The following is a 22579-nucleotide window of genomic DNA, read 5'->3' as shown; positions in this document are numbered from 1 at the left end:
AAACGTATCTCCATGCAGGAATAGTCCCAGCAAGAAGTCTGGCTTTAACTACAAAATGGTTATAATAAAATGTATGTTAAATTGCTTTCCTTCCATATATCAAGCAATACTTTAATGGTACTCGTAAAGTTAAAACTTATATTTTCTTTTACTCTATATTTTATATATGAAAATGGTGAACATGTTTTGCAATCGAAACATGCTGGTATCTAGTATTTGATCTCTGTACATTCACTTAAAATTAGGTGCTAGACCTCAAGCTCAATCTACAGAAGCCAGCATTATCTTCATTACCTGTTAATGAAGTAATCATTAAATCTGTTTTGGAAATCTCAGTTGGTTAGTAGGTCATCCTGATATGCCAAGGTTGAGGGTTCAATCCCCATTCCAGGCACATACAAAAGTCAACCAATGAATGCATAAATAAGTGGAACAACAAACTGATGTTTCTTTCTCTCTCTTCCTATTTCTCTCCCTTTCTCACTCTCTAAAAATCAATACAAAATTTTAAATACAATGGTTTTGAGAATTCCAGGACTACCTCAGTAGAAGCTTTGCAGCTTCCCCCCAGATCCCTTGGAAAAACTCTTGCCTGTGGGCAAAGTCGACTACCATGTAAGATGTCTGTGCGATTGTGTGTGAAACAACTAGAGACAGAAAAATAATAGCTTCTCATTCCACTTACTCTATTTTTGGACGACAATGACTATTAATTTTTTTAAATTACAATTTTTCTTTCTTTTCTTCCTACCACTAACGTAATTTTAATTATGTTAAAATTAGCATAATTATATTTAAGCTTTCACAGAACAGCTTTTAAATTATTTCAGAACAACTATTCTGGATCCCAAAATATTGCATAGAGCAGGGAATTCTAATTTTATTAAGTCTATAAAAATATATTGAGTACCTACTGTGTGCCAGGTGTTGGGCCAGGCACTATAGATACAATCCTTAACTAGGAAGATCTGGGCCTGGGTTCATGAGGTTAGCATCTAGTACCGGAGAAAGAGTTTAATAGACAAGTAAATGAACCTTGTTTTAAAGTTTGAATACCCTGATCTCGCTTCTCTATGTACAGCTTCCACTATATGTCCTTCCAATTGTTATTTCCAAACTGATGCAATATTCTTACCAAACTCAAGGGGGTTATCCTTGGGATGTTCTATTCAAGAAAGAGATGTGGCTTTTTTTTAGGCAGTTTTATTTACTTGAAACAAATAAGGGAGTCAGGGGATTCACATCCAAAGCTCCGTCTCCCTAAAGGGAGGCTTAGCCTTGGTTTGTATACATTATTCGGTTAATTACATGTTGATTTCTTCTTTACACTTGACTAAATTCATCAGGTTGCAGTCCCAGCTGGTCTGGTTGCAGCAGCATCAGCAAAATACTGTTCTACAGTTTAGCACTGAGGACCGACACCATTTAGTACCAACAGCCCAGACCTTGAAACCCTCTAACAATATGCCAAATATGATCTGATTATTAATTTTGGACTTTTTATTGCCTCCATTTCCTTAATGATAGATCAAAATAGAGTATCTACATCCTTAATTGTGAGTTTAAATAAAATAGTGCTTAGTATAATGCTTGTCACTTATAAAGTCCTCCATATATGATAGCAAATATTACTGCACACGGGGAAACCATAACAATCATTCTTTTTCCTAAGTGACACTGGCTTTTGTGGTGAACATGTTTTGCTACTATTGGAACTTTCTACTTGTCCTACTTCTTCGTTATGACTGTATCTTCGTGTCAGATTTGAATGTTTTATTTTTCATATAGAATTTTCATTTTTTAAAAATTTTATCTCCATAGAAAAGGCCCATTATTCCGGATACTGTCTGTAACTCTAGAATCTAATTATGTTGCTCAATATATTTATTTACTCACTTTCTACATCCTGCATTTTGAACATTGGATAGTGCAAGTCACTGACCCAGCTGGAAAGCAAATACTGCAGAGGGAATTGCCTTTTTAATGTTTAACATACGAGACTTTATATATAATAGTAAGAGGCTAAAATTCCAAGTTTTCTTTGCAAGCACAAACATATTTCAGGTTATTCTTAAGTCTTGCCATAATTAATTAGAAATGTTGTTTGGATTACACTGAACTTTTTCGGCTCCATGAGTAATGGCTAAGGAGAGCCTTACTATACAAGTACAATTTCAAATCACAAAATCACCAATTTACAGGCCAGAGGGATAACTTTTAAATAATCATAATCATATTTGTGCTCATAATAATAATAATACTTATGATTGGTTAATCAAGACTGACCATGGTGATTACAAAAAAAAAGTGGAAAAGGAAAGGCAGAATTAAACAAAGCAGCAGATGCCTTTATTACAGTGGCCAAGAGAAACAGTCCTTTTCACTCAGACCATCTGAAATTTACTGTAAAACTTTTCAGGCTGAAAGCTATCCGCACTTACCAGACGTGCTGTCACGGGAGAAGTGCCATCTCTTTTACATAAATGATACAATGCCCAGAACAAGTCATCTGTCGGGTAATGACATCACTTTTTATATCCCTGGAAATGGTATCAAATAGGTGGTAAACAGATTTATTTTACTTGTAAATGTGTGCTTGTCTGGCACCCGCTCCCACACTGATGTTTGTTTAAAGCATTGTTATATCTTATTATACTCTCCTGAAGCACTCCCTAGGCATTTAATACCTTCTGCAGAGGGCAGACAAGACTAGAATCACCACTATTTCACGAATGTTTGAATAGCTGTCCATTTAGAGCCTTGGGACAGTGCTCCTTTGTGCTACATTATAAGCACTTGGTTATTATGCAAGTCGGTTATAATTACATCTGCTAATTCAAAATCCACCTCAGGTCCCTTATTTTCCTGAGTTTATTATTCTTTTTTTAAAAAATGTCTTTGCAGGTTTTCTGAGTGGCTCATGAATTGTGACAGGAGAAAAAGAGAATGTTATCTTGGGGTTTCCAGTTATTCTTAAATGGCTTATTCAGTTGTTTTTAATGCAAGAGCCCTCTCTAAAACTTTTATTGCCATTAGAAGCAACTAGAGATTATTGACTCCTAAGGATACAAGTATCCCGGGCAAATCATGGGCCAAGAAATGGAGGGCACGTTCTTCTGATTGCTGGCCTTTGCAGCCTCTCAGCTGAGGTGTTTTAACCCCCCTGAAGACTCAGCAGTGCCATGAGTGTATTGGGTGAGTGAGTGAATCGGAGGGGGATGTCCATGGATTATAGTTTATGCATACTTTATGGTTATAGCTGGCAGCATTTGACGAGGTTATTGCCCCCAGCACTGACTCAGTTCCACCCTCCATCACTGCTTATTGCAGCCAACTTCCAGCTGGTCTCCTGGCCTTCAATCTGGTCTAATAAGCACTAGGAAAATCAAAGAGAGCCTGGCAGGAATACCACCATTCCGTAGGAAAACTGGAGTCTGATCAAGGCATTGGAGGCAGAGGGCAAAAAGCACCTAAAGAAGAGGGTCGACAGCAACAGCACCGGAGGGACAATCTTTGTTGTCAGATTTACACAGAAATGTGGAGCAGTTTATGAGTGTCTTGTATAAATATGTACAAAGTCAGGGTGCACAGGTTTTCACTACCTTAATTCATTCTTACTCAGAAGCTGATCCTGAGAGCCTCCTCGCTGAAAGATATCAATTATATTTGGGCATGAGAGGAGAATATATGTGTGTGTGTGTGTGTGTGTATAAAATTTCATTTTGAATGCCAGAGCAATGTCCCACATTGTCTTAGTCAGTTCAGGCAAAACCAGCACAATACCACAGAAATCTATTTTTCACAGCCAGGGAGACTGGAAGTCCACAGGTGGCAGCACATTTGAGTGAGGGCCTTCTTCTAGGTTGCAGACTTCTCCTTGTATGCTCACAGGATATAAAAGGCTAGGAAGCCCAGGGCATTTTTTACAAGAGGACTAATCCTATTCATGAGGGACAAGCCCTCATGACTTAATCACCTCTGAAAGGCCTCAAGTACTATTACCACAGTATTGAGCAGTAGAATTTCAACATATGAATTATGAGGGGACACAAATATTTGGACATAGAGCATGCATTTAATAAATAATTTTTCAATGATGGCTATTAGAAAATAATAAATAAATGCATAAATAAGTAGATAATAATACATAATTTCCTTTCCTTCTTCATTTGCAAAAATAAAAAGGCCAAAGTAGAAAACTTTGGAAACCCTTAAATTTTAATAATTTATAATTTTATGATCCACAGGGAGAATAACAATTAGTCTTTTAGTAAACTTTGAAAAAAATTATTCACTCTTTCTCTAGATAGTTCTGTTTTCTATTTTATTTAATATTATTTTTTCTACATTCTAGTTTTCTATGCCTTTTTATGGTATTCCAAGTCTCAAAGTAGAAAAGAAACTTGAGGTTGAAGGAAATAAGAAACAAAAACTGGTGTCTTCTTTAATTATGTTTATTCAAGAAGAAAAAGATCAGAAAGGCCGACAAGGTATTTTTTGGCCATTGGAGTGATTTCAGATGTATTTCAACTACAGTTCAAGATTTTATTGATTAATAAAGAGAGAGCTTGAATTCCATCAAGATCTATTCCAAGTTAAAGCACTGGTACTGACTTAACAACTAAAAAAGGTAAAGGAGAGAAAAATACAAATTATGTACAGTTCTCGAATCTCTACTTAATTTCTTTCTTCCAACACTACATTTACCAAGCCTAGAGGGTTAAGAGGATGACATGCAAATAAAAATAATATTTGAACTTTTGCAATATACGTGCCTTATAACTTCCAAGACTCTGAAACTCCAATGACTAACCACTGAAAATAACATTCTATTTTTAATCTTACACTTTATAGAAAATATTAACTTGATACTGAGCTCAGATGCATTAGAACTGCTGATTTATGTTACAGTCAGTGGGAAAAACGCCCCATGCTTCTGGGGTAGGGGGGTGAGGTGGGGAGAGTGAGGAAAGATGTTCTGTGAATTCTGACTGCGCGATGCACATTTTGCCTGACCACACACAGTAAAAATTTCAGTAACGCTTTCAACCATAACAAGAGGCAGACAATGAGAAAATTTATTTTTAAAATTAAATGACCGGAAGAGGACTATGAGACTAAAATACTGATTATCTCTCCCAATACATTTGTTGAAGACAATTTTTTAAAAGATGATTAAATGCACATATTGCTGTTAATATTAGTTGTGAATAAAACTTTGCTCTGTAAAGAAAGGAGGTAAACTTCCTCATGTAAAATATTACCTGAAATTAGAATCTGCTAGTTAACTGTTAAATACAGTGGTTTTTTTTTTCCTTTGAGGCATCATTATGTTTAAGGGACATATATTGATAATATAAACTTATAATAAAGCAATAAAAGATTTCTTGAGGCCAACTAAACTACCCATGAATGGTGATTTATATGCTTTAATTATTTTTTCAATTAAAATTAGCATTCAATATTATTTTATAAAAAAGTTATTTCTTATGAAAGCGATTTCCTGTTCCTAGTTTCAAACTGTAGGGTATTTTATGAGAAACTTTACAGAATTTGTTATTTTATATCCTAAAAAGAAAAAAACACATTAAATAGCTTATTTGATAATCTATTGTATTTTCTGCTGAATATTAATAATTTATTATTCTAATTATAATGCAATACCTATACAAATCATGAATAAATACTTTATCTATTATTTCATTCCTTTATTACTAAACATTGGAAGAAATATCTGATTTCAGCTGTTATGATTCATATACACTTAAGCCATCAAATTTTTATGTTTTCAAATGTTTTAATGCACAAAACTATAATATTATCTTTAGTAGCATTTTTACTTCTGCACTATAGAGATCATATTTGCTTCATGTATTACATTTTTTATTTAATAAAAAACAAAAATAAAACAAATAAAGAGGAAGTGGTTTTACCTGAGTTAAGCCATTTCTTTTTTTAATCTTTGTTATTTTTTCCATTACCCTTTAGCCCTCTTATGCTCCCCTCATTTCTATGTGATGTTACTGAAATCACCTTAAAATGAAAGAGTTCATGTAAAATGCAACTAGATTTTCCATTTGCATAGTGAGAAAGAGATGTTCAATATTATTGAGGACTCTGTGTACTACATAAAACACACTTATGACTGCATAAAATATGGTAATTTTTAAGCTTCCCCTAAAATCCATTTTTTAAAATCCATTTTGGTTTACAAAAGGCTGGGAATTGTGACCACTCAGAATTCTATAATTTTCCTTAATTTTCTGAAGCCATGCTATATTAGCCAAATGGACTCAATTATGATTTTCTTGCTAATAGTTATACGGATAATACTAAACTGACTTTTTAAAAAGCTGTGGATTAGTTACTACCAGTATCATGATCCTGTGGTTTCCTGAAAGGGATTTATTTTGAGTTATTTCAAAAAATAAACTACTGTGGCCTTTCTAATGTGACCCAGGAAATGATGAGCAACTAAGATTAAAGACAGGTATGATATTCTGGTTAAAAATCACAAGTTTTGTACTACAGTACCTCAGTGACAAGTTATTTGTGGTGATAACTTGCAAATGATAATAGCCAAATAAACAAAAGCAATAAAACTACATTTTTCTTTTTTGCTACTTTGTACCTAGACCACAAATCTCATATCATTGTGTCCATCAATAGTTTCACCAAAATTGTTCAACTTAGCCATTAAACATGAAATCAGGATAAATAGATGGAATCTTGGAAACATTCGATGCATTCATTTACTTTTTCACCATTCACTCATTTATTCAGCAAGGGCTCTTTGAGACCCAACTATGTCAGGCCAGTAAACTGTTCTAGACACTGAGGTTAAAACAGTAACAAAACGGCAGTTTCTTGTTCTCACAAAGCTTTCATTCTAGTTGGAAGGAACACAGAGTACATAGACAATAAACATACTATACGCTACATGGCTGAAACTATTATGAGTATAAACATAGCTGAAAAAATATTAAGCAATTGGAGAGTCATCAGGAAAGCCCCTTGATAACCTGATGTCTCAGCATGCACCCACACACCACGTGGATGTTTGGGGAAAGACTGCGTGAAGCAGAGGAAAGAATAAGGGCAGTGGTCCCGAGGAAGCATCAGTTTGTCATTTAGAAGATAAAGCAGGAGAGTCAGTGTGGCTGGAGCAAAGGGAGAGAGGAGAAGCGTGATAGGATGTGAGTCCTGAGAGGTGTTATTCAGAGCTGTCTACACCGCATGCACCAGTTCTATAAGGGATATAGCCATATGATCTATATTTTCTACTTTGTATAATAAAAGGGGCCTGGAGAATAACTTACATAGAAATCTACATAATGCTTAATGTAGTTAAATAATGAATTGTATAGTACAGATTTTATGATACCAATTGTTCTAAAATTAGTTAAACTCTCATGACTTTGCAGGAACCGCGTTAACTTACAGTTAATTACCTTCAAACTGTTCCTTCTAATATACTTCAAACAGCCTACAAAATGATTTGAAATGCTCAGCTTTCATTTTCAAATATAGACCTAATTATATTGTTAAAATTAAAGAATGATAAACTTAACATATGGGAGACACACATTTCTCAGATATTTATTATGATCTGGTTTATGGGTATTTGAAATGAAAAGAATAATCACCAGGAATCAATATGGGTTCAATTAAAACCAACTATGGTAACCTGAAATTTCTCTGTAACTGTTGTTCTGGTAGGCTATTGAAATATGATAAGCACTGACATTAGTTAATGCTATTTGAATGTAGATGCTATAAATTATTTATTAAAGTCTCATGGACTATATTAGGCATAGGGGAGAAATATGAATGTGATTATTATACTATTTTGTGAATTAGTAACTGGTTGAACAGCTTCATTGTTGCTGTCTATTGGCTTATATGACTCTTGTCTTATTTATACAATTAATTTTTGAGCATTAATCACATGTCAGATGCCCCACTCCCATGCACTACGAATACACTGATGAACAAACAGGCATATTTCTTGCTCTCATGTAATTTCTAATCACCAGAGAAGACAGTGTATATAGTTTCAAATGTGTCATATGCTTACAAAGTCAGTATCCGCTGGACCATACAGATGAAAGTACTGGTTTAGATGAGGGTTTAGGCATAAAAAACACTTTCATGAGTCAGTGATGCATTAAGATGTGCCTAGAAGATACTTATGTTGGCTAAGTGAATAAAGAGATGACTATAGTGGAGTGTGTTTTAGGTAGAGAAAACAGTGACTATGAAGCTATTCTGATGCCAAGATCATTATGTCAGGAAATTAAAGAAGTATAAATGGAACATAAAGAGCAAAGAATGGTTTGAAAATAGACTGGAGATAACAGCAGGGGTCAGATGATATAAGGTTTTTGCTGAATATGTTGAATTTTATTCAAACTGCAATGGGAATACATTAAAATGTTTTTATAATAAAGTAAGAAAAAACTGTGAGAAACAGAGAATATGCTTACTGCTTGTTATAGATTGAATTGTGTTCCACTCCCAAATTCAACATGCTGAAGTCTTAACTCTTAGTACCTTACCATGTGACCATATTTGGAAGCAGAGTTGTAGCCAATTTAATTTGTTAAGATGAGGTCATACTGCAGTATGGTGGGCACTGTATTCATCGTGACTGATGTCTTTATAAAAAGGGGAAATTTGGACACACACACACTCACACACACACACACTCACACAGGTCCACCATGTGATAATGAAGTCAGAGATCTGAGTGATGCAGCAGAACCCAAAGGTTGCCAGAGAACTGCCAGAAACTGGCGGGGAAGCATGGGACAGATTCTCCCTCACAGATCTGCCGAGGAACAAACCCTGCCTACCAACTGTCACTTTGATCTGCAACTTCTTACCTCTAAAACTGTGAGATAATCAATTTCTGTTTAAGACACCCAGTTGTGGTACCTTGTTATAGTGGCCCTAACACACTCATATCAGCATCAGAATTAACAGTGACCATAAAAGCTGTAGCAATGGACTGAATCTGAAAGGATAAAATTACGGCCCTGGACGGAGGGCTCAGTTGGTTGGAGTTCATCCTGGGCACCAAAGTGTTTCAGGTTTGATCCTTGGTCAGGGCATATATGGGAGGCAACCCATCAATGTTTCTCTCTCACACTGATGTTTCTCTCTCTCTTTCTCCCTGCCTCTCTCTCTAAAATCCATAAACATATCCCTAAGTGAGGATTAAAAAAAGATAAATTATGTAGGGTTAGAAGTAAAATTCTTCCCTGGGTCAAAACCTTTGTGGTACAAATAAATGATGGCAGACTCTTCAGCAGTTGCATGAGATTTAAAACGCCATATGTATTTAGTACAATTTGGTGTATGAATAATTGGTATAGCGTGTGGATCAGTTGATTCCACTTCAAAGTGCATTTAAAATATGACATTTGGTGTAATGAGAGTGTATCTTGAAATATGTGTCAATGTGCTTTTCTTCCAATAATTCCTTCTTGCTTGATCATTTCCTACCCTTTAGGTACATGTAGATTGCATTGAGAATTAGTTTTGCTATACTGAAATTACAGAGATGAAGAAAAGTAACTTTTCATTTTGTTTTTAAACCTAAAATATGCCTTGTAATGTCTTATTAGAAATAATAGTTTTGAAATATAAAAGGTGAAGGGATTGAGAAGTCCAATTTGGAAGTTATAAAATAGTCACGGGGATGTGAAGTGCAGCACAGAAAACAGAGCAGCTGAAGAGCTTCTGTGCATGACCCATGGATGTGGACAAAGATGTAGTGATTACTGGGGGTAGGGAGTGTGGGTCTGGGTGGGGGAAGGCAAAGGAAGAAAAATTGGGACAACTGTAATACCATAATGAATAAAATATAATTTAAAAAGGAATTAAAACTTTTTAGGTGCGATAATGAGAGGTTTTGTATGTTTTGATATTTGTTTGCTTATTTTTTTGAGAGAATAGTACAAAAGGTTCAAAAAGAAAGGAAAAAGGATGTAGCCTTGTAGTATAATTGCTTGTGATCAGCAACCAAATTTCTTTTAAAAAAATCTCTGTTCTATATCTATATTGCATTTTTTATTTTTCTGGTTTCTTAAGGTAGAAAATTCATAATTGAGTAAGCTGCTTTCTTTTCTAATAAAAGCATTTAATAACATCTTTTTCATTGTAAGCACTATTTTTACTATCTCCCCTAAACTTTAATGTGTTGGGTTTTTATTTTCACGTAGTTCAAAATATTTCCTAAGTTTACTTCAGATTGTTTCTTTGTAACCTGAGTTATTTAGAAGTGCATTGTTCAGTCACAAAATATTTGGAAGGTTTCCCAGATATTCTCCTGCTATCATTTTCAAGGTAAATTTTATTGTAGACAGAAATAGTGTATAATAACAGTGCTTTAAAATTTATTTAAAATATTTTTATGGCCAAAGATTTTAATTCAGTGAGTGTATCATGTGTACTGGAAAATAATGTGTATTTAATTCTTCAATCTTTAGGTCAAGTATAAATTAGGTCAAATTGTTTGGTAGTACATCTAAAATCCTATCTACATGATCAGGATTGAGAGAGGAATGTTAATGATTCCAATTCTGCTTGTGCTTTTGTCTATTTCTTTTTGTTTAAATTTGATCTTTATTATATTTTTTCAATTACCATTTAGTCTCCTTGTATCTCCCTCCCCCCAGCAATCACATCACTGTTGTCCACGTCCATGAGTCCTTTTTCCTTTTGCTCAATCCCTCCCCCTCCCCTCCCCCCTCTACCCACCACTCCCCCAGATGTCATACTGCCCCCATCTATAAGACTGTCCTCATTTTGCTTGTTAGTTCAGTTTGTTCATTAGGTTCCACATAGGAGTGAAATCATATGGTATTTGTCTTTCTCTGACTGGCTTATTTCACTTAGCATAATGTTGTCTAGACCATTCATACTTTCACAAAGGGTAAAATTTTCTTCTTTTTTATGGCCCAGTAGAATTCCATTGTGTCAATGTCCCATAGATGTTCTATCCACTAATCTAATGATGGACATTTGGGCTGCTTCCCAAGTGTAAATTGGGAGATTGTAAATAACACTGAAATGACATAGAGGTGTTTATATTCTTTCAAATTAGTGTTTCAGGTTCCTTTGAATATATTCCCTGAAGTGGGATTACTGGGTCAAAAGGCAGATCCATTTTCAATGTTTTAAAAATTACTTTCCCAGCATCCCACAGATTTTGGATTGTTGTGTCCTCACTTTCATTTGTTTCAAGGTATCTTTTGATTTTTTTCCTTGATCTCATTGTTAACTCATTCATTGTTTAATAACATGTTATTTAGCTTCCATGTCTTTGTGTGTATTTCAGTGTTCTCATGATTAATTTCTAGTTTCATAGCATTGTGGTTGGAGAAAGATGCTTGATATGATTTCAACCTTCTTAAATTTATTGAGACTTGTTTTTTATTCTAGCATGTAGTCCATCCTAGAAAACACTCTACATACACTTGAAAGGTATGTATGTTCTGTAGGTTTGGGATAAAATGCTCTGAAAATATCAGTTAAATCCATTTGATTTAGTGGATCATTTCAGGCCACTGTCTCCTTGTTGACTATTTACCTCAAAGATCTATCTATTGAAGTCAATAGGGTGTTAAAATTTCCAATTATGACTCTATTTCTGTCAGTCTTTCCTTTTATGTCCATCAAAATTTGCTTTACATATTTAGATGCTCTTATGTTGGGTGAGTAAATGTTTACTAAGGTTATATCCTTTTGTTGGTTTGTTCCTTTTATCATTATATAGTGTCCTTCTTTGCCTCTTACTATTACCTTGGTTTAAAGTCTGTTTTGTCAGATATAAGTACTGTTACCCCAGAATTTCTTTCTTCCCATTTGCATAAAATATCTTTTTGCATCCCTTTACTTTTAGTCTGTGTATATCTTTCAATCTTAGGGGACTCTTGGAAGAAGCATGTATATGGGTATTTTTTTTTTCTTATTCATTCAGCTATCCTCTGTCAATTGGTTGGAGCATTTAAGCCATTTACATTTAGGTAATTATTGATAGTTGTGTATGTAAGTGCCATTTTATTGTTGGACTGTTTTCCTCTGATTTTTTCCCTTTCTCTTTTTTTTTCTTCTTAAAACAAACCCTTTAACATTTGTTGCAGTATTGGTTTGTTGTTAACAAACTCCTTTAGTGGTTTCTTGTGTGGAAAGCTCCTTATTTCTTCTTCAGTTTTGAATGATAGCATTGCTAGGCAAAGTAACATTGGTTGTAGATCCTTGCTTTTCATCACCTTGAATTTCACACCTCTCCCTTCTGTCCTGAAATGTTTCTGAGGAGTAATAAAATGAAGTCTAATTGGTGCTCCCCTGTAGGTAACTATCTGCTTTTCTCTTGTGTCTGTCAGGATTCTCTCCTTATCTTTAAACCTTGTCGTTTTAATTGTGATGTGTCTTGGTGTGGGCCTCTTTGGGTCCAACTTGCTTGGCACTCTCCAAGCTTTCTGGACTTGTGCAACATTTTCCTTCACCAAATTAGGGAAGGTTTTGATTATAATTTCTTCAAATAGGTTCTCAATCCCTTGCTCGCTCTCTTCTCCTTCTGGTATTCCCATGATATGGATATTGTTATGCTTCATGTTGTCCAGGATGTTTCTTAAGCTTTCCTAATTTTTTTAAATTCCTTTTTCTTTTTGCTACTCTAATTGTTTTCTCTACTTGGTCTTTCAAATCATTGATTCAACCCTCTGTTTCATTTCATCTACTGTTTAATCCTTCTAGTGTATTATTTATCTCAGATGTTGCACTCTTTTTTTATGACTGATTCTTTCTTATTGTTTTTATGTCTTTTTTATGCTGTTGAATATCCTTATAATCATTACTCTAAACTAACTGATAAATTGTTTACTTCCATATCAACTAGTTCTTCTGTTAATTTTTCTTGTTCTTTCAGCTGAGGTCTATTTTTTTTTGTCTTCCCATTTTGGCTACTTCTTCATATTTTCCATCTTAGATACTAAACTAATCAGCCTTTAATTTGATCAGTTGTTAATTTAATTGATCTGTAATCAGCAGTCAGGCATAAGCACCACTGTGTGAGGCAGAGTAATTCCTGTGGGCAGAGCTATTGCTTCCCCTCAGGCTGATGTCACTGGGAAAGGAGTGCTCTGCCTGAGAAAGATGGCTCATGCAGTTTGGGGGATGACTCCTCACAGGGATCCTAGAGGCTATTCCTTCAGTTCTTTCCCCAGAGCCACCAACCCCAGACTCTTCTCAAGGATCCCTAATCCACTCTGCCCTTACTTTGCCAGCACCCAGCACAAGTGGCTGCAAACAAAATTTTGTGTTTCGATCCTTTAAAAGGTTCTCTGTGTCTCCAACTGAGAGTTGACAGTGTAGTTCCAGTCCAAAGGAAATCTGTTGTAGTGTTCCTTCAGGATGGTTGCTATTTGTTCCATTCAGGTCTTCAACTGATGTTATGGGGTTCACCTACATTATAAAGGCTAATCTGTATTTACCAAAACTCAAAATTTAAATGTTAATCTCATCCAAAAAACATCCTCTAACTTGATTCATAAAATTAACCATCATACTATGTAAATATTATCTTTCCTCTAATCATAAATGAAACTGAAATTCAATGTGAGAAACAACAAGGAAATTTATTTATAATGCTCCAAAAGACTTTATTATATGACTATAGTATATAGGTTTCTCTGCAAGGCTATACCCGAATAGTTCTAGACAGAATCTATGGTTATAAATAGCTACAGCTTTTTCAAATAATTTTATGTTATGTATTTTAATAAAAGGTGAAGTGAATGTTATGCTTTTTGGACCATCCTCTATTTTCAAAACCAAGACATTAGTTTTCCTTTCCTTTTTTAAAAAATTAATTTATTTATTTCCAGCTGTTAGGAGTGTTGCCTGCAGACATCTCACTGCTGAGTCTCTCTCCAGAAATTATTCTAGATTTAAGATAGCTGTTTGACTCAACTGTAAGTCCCTTTCTCAAGGGAATTGTACCCAAAACTTTGTCAAAATTAAGTTGTAAAAACTAGGCCTCTTGTCTCCAGGGAGGGAGCATTGGGATCAAAATGCATATTCTACCTTCAGAGCTGCTCATGGGATACCTTGAGGCCTTTGTTGCAAATATTTTGCAGTTCAATTTCTCCCTATACCCAATTCTGCTTACCTCACTCCCCCATTGGTATCTGTTTCCGGGGCCCCCTTTAATAAATCATCTTGCTGTATATCTCCATTTCTGCATCTATTTCTGACAAAAGATAAGGGTAGCAAAATATAGCTTAAAATGTAGTTGATTCTGCCAGTTTCAGGAGTAGTGATTATAAAAAATAGTGGTATTCAATTTTACTAACACATTTATTTTTGGCATAAGACTTAATAAGAATCCTTGTCTATTACCATTATAAATTTATTATTAACTCTACATGTCTATTTTGATGTGAATTACTTATTATACTTTCATTATTCCTTTCCTCACCATTATTATTAATCAATCAGTGTCACTTATTGAGATATGTTTTATTACTTATTCAAATAATTACTCAATGGTTTTTTCCAATAAAATATGATAAGGGTATTGCCCCTGACTCACTTTTATCCAGAAGGAATGATAACATTTTAGATATGACATACATGCTTTATTTCTGTCAGTATTTCTCAAATCCTTTCATTAGACACTGAACTGTAATCTTGCTTAGTGATCTTGTGTTTCAGCACTTGGCATTTGAGAATGAACTGTAGATTTTTTTTCCTGGATCGCAAATAAGGTCTGATTTTTGAGCAGTTATCTAGATTATGGGAAAGCACAAAATCAAGAAAGAATGTGTGACTAGGCACAATCTGACACTATCATAAGAAAGAAAGATTTTTAAAATATTTTATTTATTTATTTTTAGAGAGAGGGGAAGCAGAGGAGAAAGTGCGGGAGAGAAACATCAATGTGTGGTTGCCTCTCTAGTGCCCCCTCCTGGGATCCTGGCCCACAATCCAGACATGTGCCCTCACAGGGGATCAAACCAGCAATCCTTTGGTTCACAGGCCTGCACTCAATCAACTGAGCCACACCAGCTTGGGCAGAAGGAAGGATTTACAAATATTTTATAAAAATATTAGATATATGAAGAATCAAGTACTCTCCATAGAAAGAAGAATCAAAGAGGCTAACTCAATTGTAGTTATAAGTTTATAAATTTTTCAATATCTTCACATTTAAATTCAATATAATGCCTACCACAAAGGATCATATAACTCTTAATGAGAAATATTAAGACAGCCATTAACTTAATCATTTATTGAATAAACATGTACACATTATTATGTTCTTGGTCAACTACTAATTAAAAGTGTTTCAAACTGTTTTAACTTTTAGAGAGTTCCAATAGAGATTCATCCAATTCCTTAGCATTTAATAGTATTCTTTTGATATTGTATGGAGAAAGGGAGGTGATGACATATTTGGCAGAGGTACTTCAGACAGGCATTGGAAGCATGGTGAAAATTTATTTAGACAGTCTAAATCTCATGGAAACTTACTGTATTTTCTCTCTAAACATCATTATTTTGCTCTTAGGGACAATTCAAGAATAATGTTGTATGCAAGAATGTTATTTCTTTATTGCTTTGATTTTACTGTGACAAGATTTTAATAACATGTAGGACATCCACCCACATAAAGTATGTTAGCCTAATGATTTTTGGTATAATAATTTGTACCTTATAATGATATCATCTTTATATATGTTTTGTATTATTTTTTAAAGAATTAAAATCAACATATAATACTTCTCAAGGAAGTGATTACAAAATATTCTCAATCATTTCAGTGGTTATTGCCCTGGCAAAACATAATACAATTTATTCATTTTGCATAGCAGTTTTTCTATGTTTTTAGTACCCTGGTGTAGGATTTAAAACCTTAAGTAATATTCATCAAGGAAACCACACAACAAACTGGAGGAATAATAAAACCAAAGCATGCCACTACAAAGTTCTTCACAGGGACGTGACACTAATCACATGTTTTTATATTGTAGATATGTATAATGTGGATATAAGTAGATTTGCCATAATTTCTTAAATGCTTTCCTTATTCTTTCCCAAACTCTCATCCTTCATTTTGGTATTTTATTTCCTAGACCAACTATTTCTTTTTTTACTGCCAGCTTCTATTACTTAATCTGGTTTTCTTCCACTTCCAATAATGCTTAGACAAAATGATGAGCAATAGGTGTTCAATCTTTTCTGTCTTTTTACAAAGAGAGATTCTCCCATCAAAGAAAGAAGGAAGGAGACCTTTTAACACCCCCCCCCCCATAAACCTTCTAAAGACAGACTACCCTGAAAACTAACTAGTGGAATTTGTCAACCAGAGAGTCCTTAGTTATGTAATCCCTTTACCAGCACATACCTAGTACGTCTGAGCTTGCCTATCTTAAACTAACACAGAACCCATGAGTTTCAGGAGCATGATTTTCTTGAAAATGTCACGTAAGTTATGAAGTGAGTATTCCATAAGGGTGTTTCATGCTGAGATGGCTCCCTTCAGTGAAACTGTATAGCCCCATGACAACTTCAGCTTTTTTCATGTTAACCCATGCTGAAAAGTTCATTCTGATGAGATAAAGGATGAGACAGCAATGGTTGTCTCTGACGTGTCCCTGCTTTTTCTGTGTGCCATGCTCACTTGTATTATTGAAGTATTCGTAATGCTGATACTGGATAAGAACTCCACTTTTTGAAAGTCTGATTTGCCACCTGATCTTTTCTGTTATTTCAGCATTCTGAACTGGACCTTCCAGGACTTATGTCACATTATATCTAGAGTTGCCACCCAATAGTAAAAACAGGTTGTTATAAAAACTGACCACATGTTAACAGGATAAGCAAAATGGTTATTAATGCATTATTATATCATATTATCATCATTCTAAAAACAGAAGTATAAAGGCATGAATCCAGTGAAAAAATATTAAAAGCTCTTGGAAAAGGCAAATATGTTAAAAAGCAGTCTCTGGCTTCACTTCAAATCACATATATCTTCTCTGCATATTTGTCTGAAGAAAATTGTACCATGATTCAAAGAAACACACCTTGATGTTAATAGTTTTTCACCTTGTCAAAAGAACTAATTATCAACAGGATACAAAAACTGGGAAGAGAAAATCTGCTTAGGTAAGACTTTGACAAATCTAGTAAAATTTCTTATCTCCATTCTCAAGTAAATTATTTAATACTTTTTAGGAAGGGCCTAATAGAAATTTCATAAAAAAGCATGTACAAATAAAAGTCTTGCCTACTTGCTGATGCAGGTTTGAACAAAATTTAAAAAGGATTATACTGTTTTTTTTATATCAATTTTAGGACTTTTTCTTCAGTTGGAAATAGATTGTATTGACAAAACAAAGGCAGATGTGTATTTAATTATGAAGAAATTTTTGTAATTTTGCATATAATATAAAATGAAGATCTATGAAATAAATTATGTTTCAATTAGTCATTTCCTTATGAATTATAATATTTGAGACAAAATTCCACAGGGCTAAATTTCTGCATTTTCTGAAGATGTAAAAAATCTTCCAAGAAACACTATTTTCATCAAATAAGAATATTTCCATTTCCAGCTAGCCTTAAAAATGTTACTACTAGAAATTAATTTTATTATTAGGAATAAATGTTACTACTAGGATCCTATGTACACAATCCATTATGTCAAAGATAGATTTAAATATAGCATTTCCCCTCTGTCAATTTTGTATTTCACTGTGTATGCCAACTCTTCATTTTTTGTCTAATAAATGCAGATATTTTAAAATTCTGATTTTAGCCTATTATACACTCAGGTGACTAAAAATATGGTAATAGAACTTTTGCACTTAGCATAAGAAATTATGCTTAGAATGCAACAGTATGCTTTCACAGAAGTATAACACTATTAGTTGCTATAATTAATTAAGAAATTAGTTTCATTTTGTTTGTACTAAAACTTATTAAGCATACAAGGTTTGTTCAGAAGGTATCCAGCCACATACTATGAAAAATAAGCATTTATACAAGATATAAGAAACATTATACATAGGACAATGATGCCTCTGTCCCCTTCAAAGCAGGCACCTTGGAATCTCACACAGTTCTCCCCATTGCCATCAGCTGCCCCACTGTATTTTCCTGAATCTCATCAACAGTCTGAAATCTCTTCCCTTTTAAGGTGATTTTAGTTTTGGGAAGAGCCGGAAGTCACAGGGCACCAAATCCAGCCTGCAGTGGGGCTGAGACCCCTGGGTGACTAGATATTTCTCAAAAAACTCTGCAAGATATGTGATGACTGATGCTGTCGATCACTACTTATCCATAGCTGTGGCCCTCTGAGTCATCCAAATAGTCTCTGGGATCTCTCATAGGTTTGTGAGGTGAATCCATATATATTTTCTAGAAGTAGTTCTAAAGGGTTAATTATTGTGGCATACTGTGTGTGTGTAAGAGAAAGAAAGTAGGAAAATTTATGTACCTACTCTACTGTGAATAGGCTTTTATATCGTTTGCAATTTGAGACTATTATAAGTAATGCCAGTGCAGATAATACTAGTACCTATGTTACCAGAGAAAAATCCAAGTCAGGGCCTTCCCTGCAAGCCTGTTCCTTGGTTCTTGCCTTGCTCACAAGAGAGAGCAATTCAAAGGAGAGGTAACACATATAGCAGAAAAAGATAGCAAGTTTATTTATGAAATACATATGAGTGAGATGCTGTAAGCAGGCACCCAGCTAGTCTGAATGCCCCAAGTATAGAGGAAATAAAGCTGTTAGTAAGTTTGTTCTAGACACTTGAGCCAAGGCTACAAGTGGGCACTCGGCTAATCTGAATGTGCTGACTAACGGGGTTCAGAGATTATATACTTTAGTCAGTGTCTAGGTTCCCCCTCCTCTCCTTCCTAAACATTGGGGATGATGTATATCTACAAAGGCTTCTTTCCTTAACTAGTACAGACTCTTTGTCTTAGTTAATGAAATTGCTACAGAGGTTTCCTTTCCCAGTACACAGAGTTTGAAGGACTCCCTTCCTCCTGCGCTACCTTTGCTTGTGATGTTTGGAATGCCTGGCAATCTTATTAGATGGCTCCAGACTGCTGAATCCAGTGGTGAGACATGTCTCCCTCCTCAACCCCACCTTAGTTTACTACCTATCCTAACACCTACTTTTGGTCAACATGTGTTTATGTGTATATGGTGAACATATATCTAGGAGAGCAATTGCTGGGTCATAGAGTCTGTATAGGTTCAACTTTAGTAGATTTTCTCAAATGGATTGTAGCAATTTCCACTATTATGCTTCCCTATCATCACTGTCATATATCATATCTGTGCCAATATTTGTTAGTTTCTATCCTTTTTTAAAAAAACACTATGGAGTAAGCTTGCATTCTCTTTATCACTAATAAAATTGAGCATCTTTACATACATTAATTGTCCATTAGATAAACTCATTGTGAAGTTTATCTGCAAATCTACCATTATCCTCTTGGCTTTCTGTCTTTTTCTTGTTCACTTATCTTTCTGTATCTGTACATGAATTCTTTGTCACATACATGTATTATAAATACTTTGTGTGTTGCTTGTTGACACTTTTAATGGTGTTTTTAGCTATTAAATATCTAATTTTTGCTATAGACCAATGTGCAAAATTTTGTTTAACTGTTATTGATCTTGCCTTTTGTTCAAAGAATTTTTTCTCAAGAATTAAATAAAAATAAAAAATAAAAATAAATTGAAGGGAAAAAATTTTTTTCTCTCCCAAAGTCACTAATATTGTGCTAAGATATCTTTTAAAACATGCTTTTCACTTTATGAGACTGATGCGCTACCTACTGGGCTAATGAGGCACCTTAAAACATACTTTTCACTTTAGACTTACATCTGTAGTGTCAAGTAAGAGTAAAAATACAAATTTTCTTTTTTTTTTGCTTGAGTCACTAGATTTTGTTTTTAACACTTATTTTTAATAGTTTATTTTATTGTATTTTTTATTACCATTATCCCTCTTATATCTGCTTCCAGCTTCACCCAACCCCTCCCACCTGTAATCAATCACCACACTATTGTCCATGTTCATGAGTCTCCTTTTTTTTTTTTTTTTTGCTTAATCCCTCCATCCTCTCGGGAAACCATCAACAAAATAAAAAGACAACCCACTGAATGGGAGAACATATTCAGTGATACATCTACTAAAAAGTTAATATATATAATTAATAAAGAACTTATCAAACTCAACATAAAAAAAGCAAACAATCCAATTAAAAAATGAGAAAAGGACTTGAATAGATACTTCTCCAAAGAGGTCATACAGATGGCCAATATGTCCGTTAATTAGTGTCATATAAAAAGATGCCCAATGTCACTAAACATCAGAGAAATGAAAATTAAAACCATAATGAGAGATCATCTCACACCTGTCAGAATAAATGGCTATCATCAATAAATGAATAAACAATAAGTGCTGGTAAAGATGAGGAGAAAGGGGAACTCTTTTTCACTGTTGGTGGTATTGCAGACTAGTACAGCCACTGTGGAAAAAAGTATGGAATTACCTGAAAAAAATAAAAATGGAACTGCATTATAACCCAGTGATTCCACTTGTGGGAATTTCTCAAAAAAACCCTGAAACACTAATTTGAAAGAATATAATCACCCCTATATTCATTGCAGTGTTATTTACAGTAGCCAAGATTTATTTGGAAGCAGCTTAAATGCCTATCAATAGATGAATGGATAAAACAACTGTGGTATATCTATACAGTAGAATGCCACTCGGCTGTAAAAGAGAAAAAAATTCAACTTTTTGTGACATCGTTGGTGGACCTGGAGAATATTATGCTAAGAGAAATAAGCCAGTCAGAGAAAGACACATATCATATGATTTCAGTCATATGTGGACTATAATGACCAAGCTGAAGTAACAAGATATATTTTCCCTACATGAATATCCATCTGACCTGACTCCATTCATTGAAGACCAGCCATTTTCCCAGTTCACTGTACTGCTTTTTATCTTGGACGGTGAATTAGAAGTGCTGATCACATTGCCAAAAACAGTGAAATAAATGAGAATAGACCATAAATGAAACCATAATGCAAATACATAAAAAAAACAAGGATTATGCCATTTCTGGTTATTTGATATATAATAAATGAGAACATAAAATTAAACATAAAAATACAAGTGGGTCAGTCCATAAAAGCATAATTCTTATATCAGTGTCTAGTCGAAAGAACAGAAATCACGGTAGATACATAAACAGAGAAAATAGGAAAACATTTACACGAGTAAGGTGAGGATCTTCCTGTCTAGATGTTAATTACACCCAGAATTATTAGTCAGGTAGGACAGCTTTCACCCACAGGTCTGAGGAACAAAGGAACTGGAATTCAGGCTAATTAGTGAGCTCTGACCACAATGGCAGTATATGGGACCAAGGTGGCTGGTTCCGAATTTGCCAAAAAATGCTGTAAACAGTGGTGAGCTGCTGAAACTCTAGTAAAGTTATACTTTGCAGCAAGAAAACAGAAATATAAAAATTTTATCCCCTTCCATGCTTTCCATTCTGTCTCAGGTGCCCTTTATTAACAGAATATAATAGAAGGCCAAGTGGAAAAGAAGAATTGGCATTTGTAGAGTTCTCAGCTTCCAGATGAGAAAGCACAATACAGTAGAGTAGATTTGGAACTGAGACACAATGAATAGGTCAATAAGGCATAATGATACAAATTTGAATATTAAAGAATATCATATTATTTAATTTGAATTTGTATTGAAATGTAAATTAAATGTGATCATGTATTTTAAGTTGTAAGTCAAAATAGTAAATTGCTACATTCAAAACTCAGTAATTATTTACTTCATCACTTCATTATATATATATATATATGTTTATTTTCTGGCACCGAAATTCACATATTTTCCAAGTTTACATTTTTGAACAAGCCAGTTTTCTTTTTTTAAAATCTTATAGATTTCTGTAAAACAAACATCACCTAATTGTGATTAACTTCCTTGGTTAATGTTTATAGCATAAAAGTTCTTCCATTTTCTAATTGCATTATTTTCATTGCCTAAATATTACTCTGTATCCATCTTTTATTGTTTTGCAGTGCCTACTATGGATCAAACTTTGCAAAATGGCCAACACCATTTCAATGTGTCAAAATAACTCCAGCACTTTCTAATAAAACATTTTCTTTAAAATAATATTATCACATGTATTTCCATTATAGATTTAAAAAATAAAAAACCTTGTGATAAATTGCAAATCAAGATATACTCACCTTAGCCTTTTCAGGGAATGATATGGGAAAAGATAAAAATGTTTCTTTGAGCTGTGTTGTTTTTATGTGTGTAGCCCTATAAAGTAATTAAGAGGTTATTTGAAAATGTGTTACAAGCTTGGGGAGGCAGCACATAACCATCTGGGAGGAATGTAAACACACAACAGAAGAACATGATTCTGGCCTATATATATTCTTATTGATTATCTTGACTCCCCACCAGAAGGATAAATTAATATAGGAAAAAAATCCATA

Source organism: Sturnira hondurensis, unplaced genomic scaffold (assembly GCF_014824575.4).
Source record: "Sturnira hondurensis isolate 20B ecotype Veracruz unplaced genomic scaffold, ASM1482457v3 Scaffold0010428, whole genome shotgun sequence".
NCBI lineage: Eukaryota > Metazoa > Chordata > Mammalia > Chiroptera > Phyllostomidae > Sturnira > Sturnira hondurensis.
Note: the sequence above shows the minus strand (reverse complement) of the source record.